Below are 8,504 nucleotides of genomic sequence, written 5' to 3' on the forward strand. Positions count from 1 at the left end.
TCTCTTGAATTCTAATTTTTTGCCTCGACTGGTTCTTGGGTGCTCGGGGCCCACTTGTTTTGTTTCCCTGTTGTTGGAGGAGGGAGATGAGTAAATGTTTGTTACTGGAGAAAATAAAAGTGACCTATGAATCTGTGTCTGAGTTTCTTTTCAGCTACAGCAGCTCCCAATTTTCTAGCTTTTGTCCTCGGGTTGAGGGTAAGTTCTGGAATTCACATACTCAAGTAGTGCAAAGTAATTGAAGGCAATTTAGGAAATGAAAGAAAATGGAAGTCAACTGTGTCCTGCCTACTGTCAACATTTTGGACTCCGTTCTTAGCTTTATAGTTGTATGTATATAGCAAAGCTATAACAGTGACATGAAGGTACAACTTACTTTGTAAGTTTTGCATTACCTTTTTCCTGAACTTTTTTCAATTAAAGTGTGAGTTTTTGCTTTTTCCAAAATCCTCTTGAGAACTTACTGCACATGATCTGTAGTACACAATGACTCCCCAGAAGGTGTGGCCTCCCACCACAATTCTGGTTTCCCGACATCCCTGTCAACGTTGGGTTGATTTTCTGCTGAAATGAATAATTATTTTGTGTGAGAAGAGAAAACAACACAGAAACATTAGAATAGGAATTTTGTGGCTCACTTGCCCTATTTCGGATCAGTGAACAAAAGTGCTGGGACGATTGGGTAAATGTTTGGGTAAGGGCAGTTAGGTCTCTAAAATATCCTGCACCCTTGCTAAACTCACTTATCTAGTTCAAGTCACACTTTTGCAGATTCCATTGTATTTTCTCCACGGACAGTCGTGTCTGCAGATAAAGAGTTTTGCTTCTTCCTTTCCAGTCTGGATGCCTGATTTAATGATTGAATTCTCTCATCGTAGCTTGGGTATACTGAATATTTGCACGCTGGGTGATTTTCCATTGGATAACAGACATCGTGTATTTTACCTTGGGTGGGTGCTGTATATTTTTGTTTTTCTAAACATGTTCATGAGTTCTGTTCTTTAATTTGCCATCAAATTACCTGGCAACACTTTGATTCTTTACATGCTTGCTTTTAAGATTTGCTAGGTGGGCGCAGAGCAATTCATGGTGTAGGAATAATTTTTCCACACTACTGAGGCACGATTCTTCTGAGTATCCTACCAGACACATCCTGAGTTAGGAGATTGTTTTCATTCCTGGGGTGGGGACAAGTGCTCTTCCTGACCCTCCTTGAACACTGAGCATAGTTACCTTTCATCCTTTCTAGTTGTCCTTTCCCAAGCCTGGGGTAGTTTCCTCACATGGGTGTGCTCTTCAGTGGTCTGCCGAACACTTGAGGGAGATCCTCTGGAGATATCCAGGGTTTTTTCTGGGTTTAGGGACTGGACTTCAGTCTGGTTGTCCTTTGTAACCCGGCAAAGGCCAGAATCCGTCAGCCACCTTGGCCTCACAAATGGACTGCTGACGCTGCTGGGCTGCCGGGCTGCCTTAAAACATAAGTCAGGTTGTGTCACTGCTCTGTTCACAACCCTCCATTGGGCTCCCTGTCACTCAGGCTCAAAGCCAAAGCCCTTACAGTGAGTGGCCTATGAAGTTCAGCGTTAGCTTGCCCATTTCCTCTCTGGCCTCATCCCCTCCCGCTCTCCCCCTTTCACACTCTCATCCAGCTACTCTGGCCGCCTCCCCCTTTCTGAAACACATCAGGCCCGCTCCTGCCTCAGGGCCTTCGTCCTGGATCTTTCCTGTCCGAAACTTTTAGCCCGGCTTCCACGTGGCTCACTTCCTGACTTCCTTCACGTCTTTCTCAAATATTACCCCTTCAAGGAGGCTTTCCTAGGCACCCTATTTTTTTTTAAAAAATTTATAAATTATAAAAATTTATTGCTCACAGTTCTGGAGGCTGGGAAGTCCCAGATCAACGTGCCGGCAGGTCAGGTGTCTGGTGAAGGCTTCCTCTCTGCTTCGAAGACAGCACCTTCTTGCTGTGTCCTCATATGGTGGAGGGAGTGAAAGAGCTTACTTGAGCCTCTTTTTCTTTTCTTCTAAATTTTATTTTATTTTGTCAATATGCCGTGTGGTTGATTATTGTGGCCCATTACCGAAACCTCCCTCCCAACAATGTCCTTTCTGTTTGCTTGTATCAACTTCAAGGAATTGTAATTGTTGTCTCTTCTACCATACCCCCCACAGGTTGTTTGTGTATTTCTTTATTTATTTTTAGCTCCCACAAATAAGTGAGAACATGTGGTATTTCTCTTTCTGTGCCTGACTCGCTTCACTTAATATAATTCTCTCTAGGTCCATCCTTGTTGCTGCAAATGGCAGTATTTCATACTTTTTTATAGCAGAGTAGTATTCCACTGTGTAGATATACCATGTTTTGTGTATCCACTCATCTGATGATGGATATTTGGGCTGGTTCCAACTCTTAGCTATTGTAAAGAGTGCTGCAATGAACATTGGGGAACAGGTATCCCTTCGACTTGATGATTTCCATTCCTCTGGGTATATTCCCAGCAGTGGGATAGCTGGGTCATATGGCAGATCTATCTGCAATTGTTTGAGGAAAGCAGGAAGGCACTGCTGCCTCGGCCCCTCAGGGCGGGCTCAGGACAGGGCAGCTGAGGTCGAGGAGATTCAGAGCGAGTGCAGACACCATTGAAGACGTTTCACAGTAGAGCCGGGAGAGGAGAGTTCTAGAGCCCCCAGGTTGAGGTCAGGCCCCGGCCAGGCCCCGGCACAACCCTGGTTATGTTGCTCCTGGTGCTCAGAGAGAATAGGGTCCCAAGAGAATGTCGGGTCTGACTCTCAAGACGTTTGGAGAAGGACACTGTAGCTCGTGCTGCTCTGATAGGGGCTCTCCTCAAACTGATGTCTTGTCCTTCTTAGTGCCTCAAAAGAGACGCTGTTCACAGGTATTATAACAACTTAGTACAAGTTTATCTTGGTGAAAAAACAATTTCAAATCCAGGCATAGTTTTTTCATAATATGCATTTCCGTGAACTTTTTGAAGACTCTCATATTAATATGTAAACACAATATTTTATTTATTTATTTATTTTTCTTATTGAATCATAATGGACCATACATATCTCTGACATTCAATGCTGAATGTGTTCATCAAATCAATATGACCGGTACGTATATTGTTACGAATTGTACTTATTCTTTATGCCCCTTGTCCAATCTCTCCCATCACTCTCTACCTCCACCTTGCCACCACTGACAACCCTAGATTTCTTCTCTCCCTCTGAAAGAGCAATGGTCACTCTGTTGACCTGTTGCCCAGATGATCTGTGTAGTGGTGAGAGGTGTGCTCAGGTCCCCCAATACTATCACAGAGCAGATGCCTCTTCTGTCACTCTGGAATGGGCTTTGTAGAGAGAGACATCCTCTTCCTTTCCCTGGTCTGTGCTGGTGACTCTCCCCATGTCAATGCACTCCAGTGGCTGGCGGACCATCCATGTCACGGCTGTGACTTCCAGCCACCTTCACAGCAGCCGTGGCCACTGTGGTGGCTGTGGTGGGCCACCCACACGGAGGTGATGTTTTTGGCATGCTCCTTGGCACAGGAGGGTGCCTGGTCATGGATGGGGTGGTCCAGTCCACAGCCCCATGCCTGAGGCCCTCAGCTGGGCACCGAGGAGCTGTCGGTGTGCCTTGTCGTGGGTGGAGGTAAATCCCCGGCTTCTTGCTTTACATCCTGTGCCGGCTGGAGGCGCTGGTGCTGTGCCTGGGCTGGAACTAATATTTTGTCCTTTGCTTCTAACACAGGGGAACTTTCTCTGGGAAGATGTACTTGAGCTGTGTGGTTGAGCTAAATTGCTGCTTTGCTGCTGTTTCCCTAGGGATGGCTTTTTGTGCAGCTCAGGGTTTAATGGTTGACCTGATAGGTAATTCCAGCTCTCTAGAGACCCGGTGGATCTGGGTTGTGTAGAAGCTCTGACCTGGACCTGAATCTTTTCATCAAACTGCACCCTATGTAATTCTGCATTCCCGACCAGTCTCCTCTGAGTGGTCCTGCACTGATTGGGGGGCAGGCCAGCTGTCCTTGCTGTGTCCCAGTGTTCTCCTGGTGGGCTTGTCTCCCCCACCACCCGTGCTGCCAACACTTCCCATGGGATGGGCTGGATGCTGTTCCCTTACAATGATTCACTGTCCTCTGATTGGCTCCTTTTTTCAGTTGTTGTGGCTCCTTGCTCCTGCAGGGGCCATGGGAACCCTATTAGTGGTCTTGCTGTCCTGAGGGCCACAAAGGCCCTCTTCTCCCCTGCCTTCTCCAAGCCTCTCCATCTGAAGGGCACAGCTGCAGCTTCTGCCATCTTCCACTCCATGTGCTCAGCAGCTCCAGCCTTGAAGAGGCCACCGCACAAAGTGCTCCAAGCAGTTTTTCTTTCTCTCATTGTGGCTTCTCCCACCTTCATGAACTCTGTAGGTCTCTCCTCCTCTTCCCCTGGGCTACAGTGGCCCCATCTTGGCTGCCGTTACATTGCTATAGTTGAATATTTGGTCATTTGTGGGAGAGAGTGATGCTGGGGACCATCCATTCCACCATCTTGACTAGAACTGTAATCATAATATTTTAAAAGCTCTGTGAATTCTTTCAGCCTTCAGGAATATAAATCATTCGTTTCCTTTAGCTTATCCTATCCCTTAGCACACGTGTGTACACTGCTGCAGTGTGGCATTCCCACCTCAGATGGAGGAGCCTGTATGTTCCCAAATATTCTCTCATTTTAAATTTCCTTTCTTCATTGTGCATGTTTTTGGGGTACAGTTTCTTGTTTCAATACACGCTTGGGCTGTATAACGATCTAATCAGAATAGTGAGCATATCTATCACTTGAACATTGATCATTTCTTTGTGGTTATAACATCCGAGATCCTCTGTTCTGGCTCTCTTTAAATACACGATACAATGTTATTAGCTATGGTCAGCCTAGAGTTCCAGAACTTCCTATCTAACTGTAACTTTGCAACTTTGTGTTAGTCTCCAACATTTCCCGGAACCCGCTCCTTGCTCCCTTTCCCCACCTCTGGGAACCACTATTTTACTCTCTATTTTGCTCCTTTCTTTTGATTTTTCTTTATTGAACCATAATGGTAATTGTGTGCATTTATGGAATAGCACACAATATTTCAGTACATCTGTAGTGTGTGCAGTGGTCACATCAGGGTGCTTAGTACTTCCAGCCCCTCAAACATCTGTCGTTCATTTCTGTTAGGACATTCAACATCATCTCGACTAGCTATCCAAAGATACACAGTACTTTGTTGTTAACTGCAGTCTCCCTATATTGCTACAGAACCCTAGACCCCATTCTTCCTGTCTCTCTACTATTTTGTATCCACTGACCACCCTCTCCACATATCCCTCTCTCCCTTCTGTGTACCAGTCTCTAGTCACCAGTATTCCACGCCCTACTTCTATGAGATCAAATTTTTTAGCTTCCACGTAGGAGTGAGAACATGTGGCATCTTTCTCTCTGTTTCCCAATATTCTTAATAGCTGTTTGATACTGCACGGAATGTATATTTCAAAGGCATTTGAAATAGAACCCGACATATAGAACTTTCCATTGTTTTCAATTACAAAGTGTTGTAAACAATGCTGCAATGAATATCCTGGTACATTTGCTTTCTTGCAATGCATTACATACAATAGATTTTTAGAAGGGGAATTGCTGGATCAAAGAGTAAGTAAACCCTTTTAAAAATGTTTGATGTGTACTACTACACTGTCCTCAAAAATACTTGTAACGATTTACACTCTAACCAATTCTGTAAGAAAGTGTTCATTTAGAAAATTATTATTCCATTAAATAGTTTTCCATGTGATAAGCAAATTCTCATCTCAATGTTGTTTTCCTTTTCTTTTGATTTTTAATGTACTTGTACAATATTTCATGTCATTTGCCAGTGGCATCTTCTTCTGAGAACTGTCCACTTCAATGCTCTTTCTGTTTTCTCTCTGGGAAAGTCATGTTTTTCTTATTGATTGGTAAGTGTTCTTTATATGTTCGGAATACAAAAGTAGTTGTCGTAACTTGAACATACTTTTTCTCCTCATTCCTTCATTTAAACTTTGTTCATGGTCCTTTTGTATGTGGATGTTGTTGGGAAAGGCAGACATTCACAGCCCGATGACCCTTGCACGGTTGCATAAGGGTGTGTCTCGGGCCTCGAAGATTTTCTTACATGGAGATAAAGCCCCCCTCACAGCCTGTGCTGGGCATAGCGTGTTGTTTGGAAACACCTTTCCCTGTTCCAGCCTTGATCTGTACTTCCTTCTTCTGCTTCAGCATGTGCATATGGCACCTGGCCGACCTCACTGCTATATCTGTTTCTGGGGAGGAAGGAACAGAGTCCTTTTCCTGCAACGTGAGAGGGATGCATGCGGATCATCTCCCTGCATCAGCAGTGGGGGGAGACCTGCTGGCCATGCAGGACCAATGCTCACCAGTGAAGCTGAGCTTGCTCTACCTCTTCACTTTGTGAGTAAAGTACTCTTCCATCCAGTGCCTCCTGAATCATTTCCTTCTTTGTGACTCCAACACCTGCAAACCATGCAGTGGGTTGACATCCAGGGACTGCTACTTCTGGTGGTAGCCATTCCTACGCTCCACGAGGTGGGATCCCTCCCCTGGAGGTGGTAACAGGTGTCATTGTTTGACAGAATGTTAGAAAATGTTAAAAGATACTTAAGAACTTCATTTTTTAAACTGTGATTTCTAGACTTCTGTTTTTTACAAAAAGCCTTACTCACTATACTGTTATAAAAATATTCACCGACAGCATCTTGTATTACTTTAAAATTTTAATCTGCTGGGAATTTATTTTGGGGTGTGAGGTGACATTGTGATCTACTTCACCTACCCCCAAAAGTTAGCCAGTTTCCCAATATAATTTATTGAGTAATCCATATTTTCCCCAATTAATTGAAATGTCATTGTCACAAATTCTAAATCCCCATCTGATTTTATTCTTGTGGAGGAAAATGATGGAGAACACATGTTAAAGATGGAGACACTCCTTCTCTCCAGGACTTAGACTGTGTCAGTAGAAATGCAAAAAGACGGGGTCAGCTAGAATTAGCAAGGCTCAACCGCTAACCACAGAGTTCCTATTGAGTTGCCTAGGAGACGGGAAAACATATATAATACATGCCTGTGGACAATAAAGTTGCTTAGTGTGTGTGCTAAGTCCCAGACTTTGTGTCTGATTTCTGGCTGCCCGCCTCCCTAGGTGGCAGCCCCTAGCTCAAGGCATGCCCTGAGCAACTGACCTCACTGCACTCTCTTGGCAGGGCTACGTGTGGCCCTGGTCCCTGGGGGACTCCTTGTTATACTACTTTTCCTTGTGTAATGGAGACAAAAAAATAAAAGAATTACGTGATTACTCAAGCACTATGTATGCATTGAGGCCCAGATGGACTGCACTTCAGTAATTTCCCCATTAGGAGGGGCAAAACTGAATGTGTCAGCCCCATCCATTTTATTGAAAAGACAAGGAAGGTTTACAAGAAAATTCAGTTGATTTAACCATTACAAAAACAGAAGGATATGGATGGACAGAATTATGGCTAACAAATGGAAAACACGTAACATCATTGAAATAAGCAAAGTGATATTCCATAATGCAATTTGCAAAAGGTTAAGTCGATCCTCTATCAAAAGCTTGTTCTTAGCAAGCATTTTCTTTCCCTACAAAAATTTCCTTAGTACGTTTACATAACAATAAAGTAAGGTTAACCTGCACCAAGGACATCTCCGCTTTGAGCCAGCAATTTTGCTGTGTTACAATTCTATATCCACAACAGAGACTTTAGCCTGGGAAACGTGTCCTGCCTTTTGCAAGGTTAACATTTCTATATGTAATTTTAAAAGGTTAGGTTAAACCTGAAACTACAGGGCTTTGGAAACTAGGCCCTGTGAAATACATTTGCCTTATAAATGTTAGCATACTCCACAGCTCCTGGCAGAGGCTACGTGTCGTCCTGCCTCCCGAGACCCCCAGGACCAAGAGAAACATTCATTCTTGTGTATTTGTTCTTTCGACTGATTTAGGTTGGGTGGTCCTGGATGGCTTCTCTGAGGACACGACGTAAAGATACAGTCATGAAAGTTGGAAATGGCGTGAGGAGACAGAGAGAGACAGAGACAGAGACAGAGACAGAGAAGGGGAAAGGAGGGGAGAAGAGAGAAAGGGAAAGAAGGGGTGAAGAGAGGAGGGGAGAGGACAAGAAAGCAGAGGAGAGGGGAGACAGACACAGAGATGCACAGAGATTCTTCCAAGCTGAAGAAACTGATGTCTTTGGGAAAGCTAGGAGGAAGGTTTACAGAACTCTCAGCTGGGTCACTTGTAGGAGGGACCAATGGTCCCTTCTGCACTGTAAAATGCAAAAGCCACTAGCCACATGTGGCTACTGAGCATTTGAAATGTGCCTACTGCAGCTGAGCAACTGAATTTTAAATTTCAATTAATTTCTATTTATATAGCCACTTATGACTGATGGCCACCG

This window comes from Cynocephalus volans, chromosome X (genome assembly GCF_027409185.1).
Source record: "Cynocephalus volans isolate mCynVol1 chromosome X, mCynVol1.pri, whole genome shotgun sequence".
NCBI lineage: Eukaryota > Metazoa > Chordata > Mammalia > Dermoptera > Cynocephalidae > Cynocephalus > Cynocephalus volans.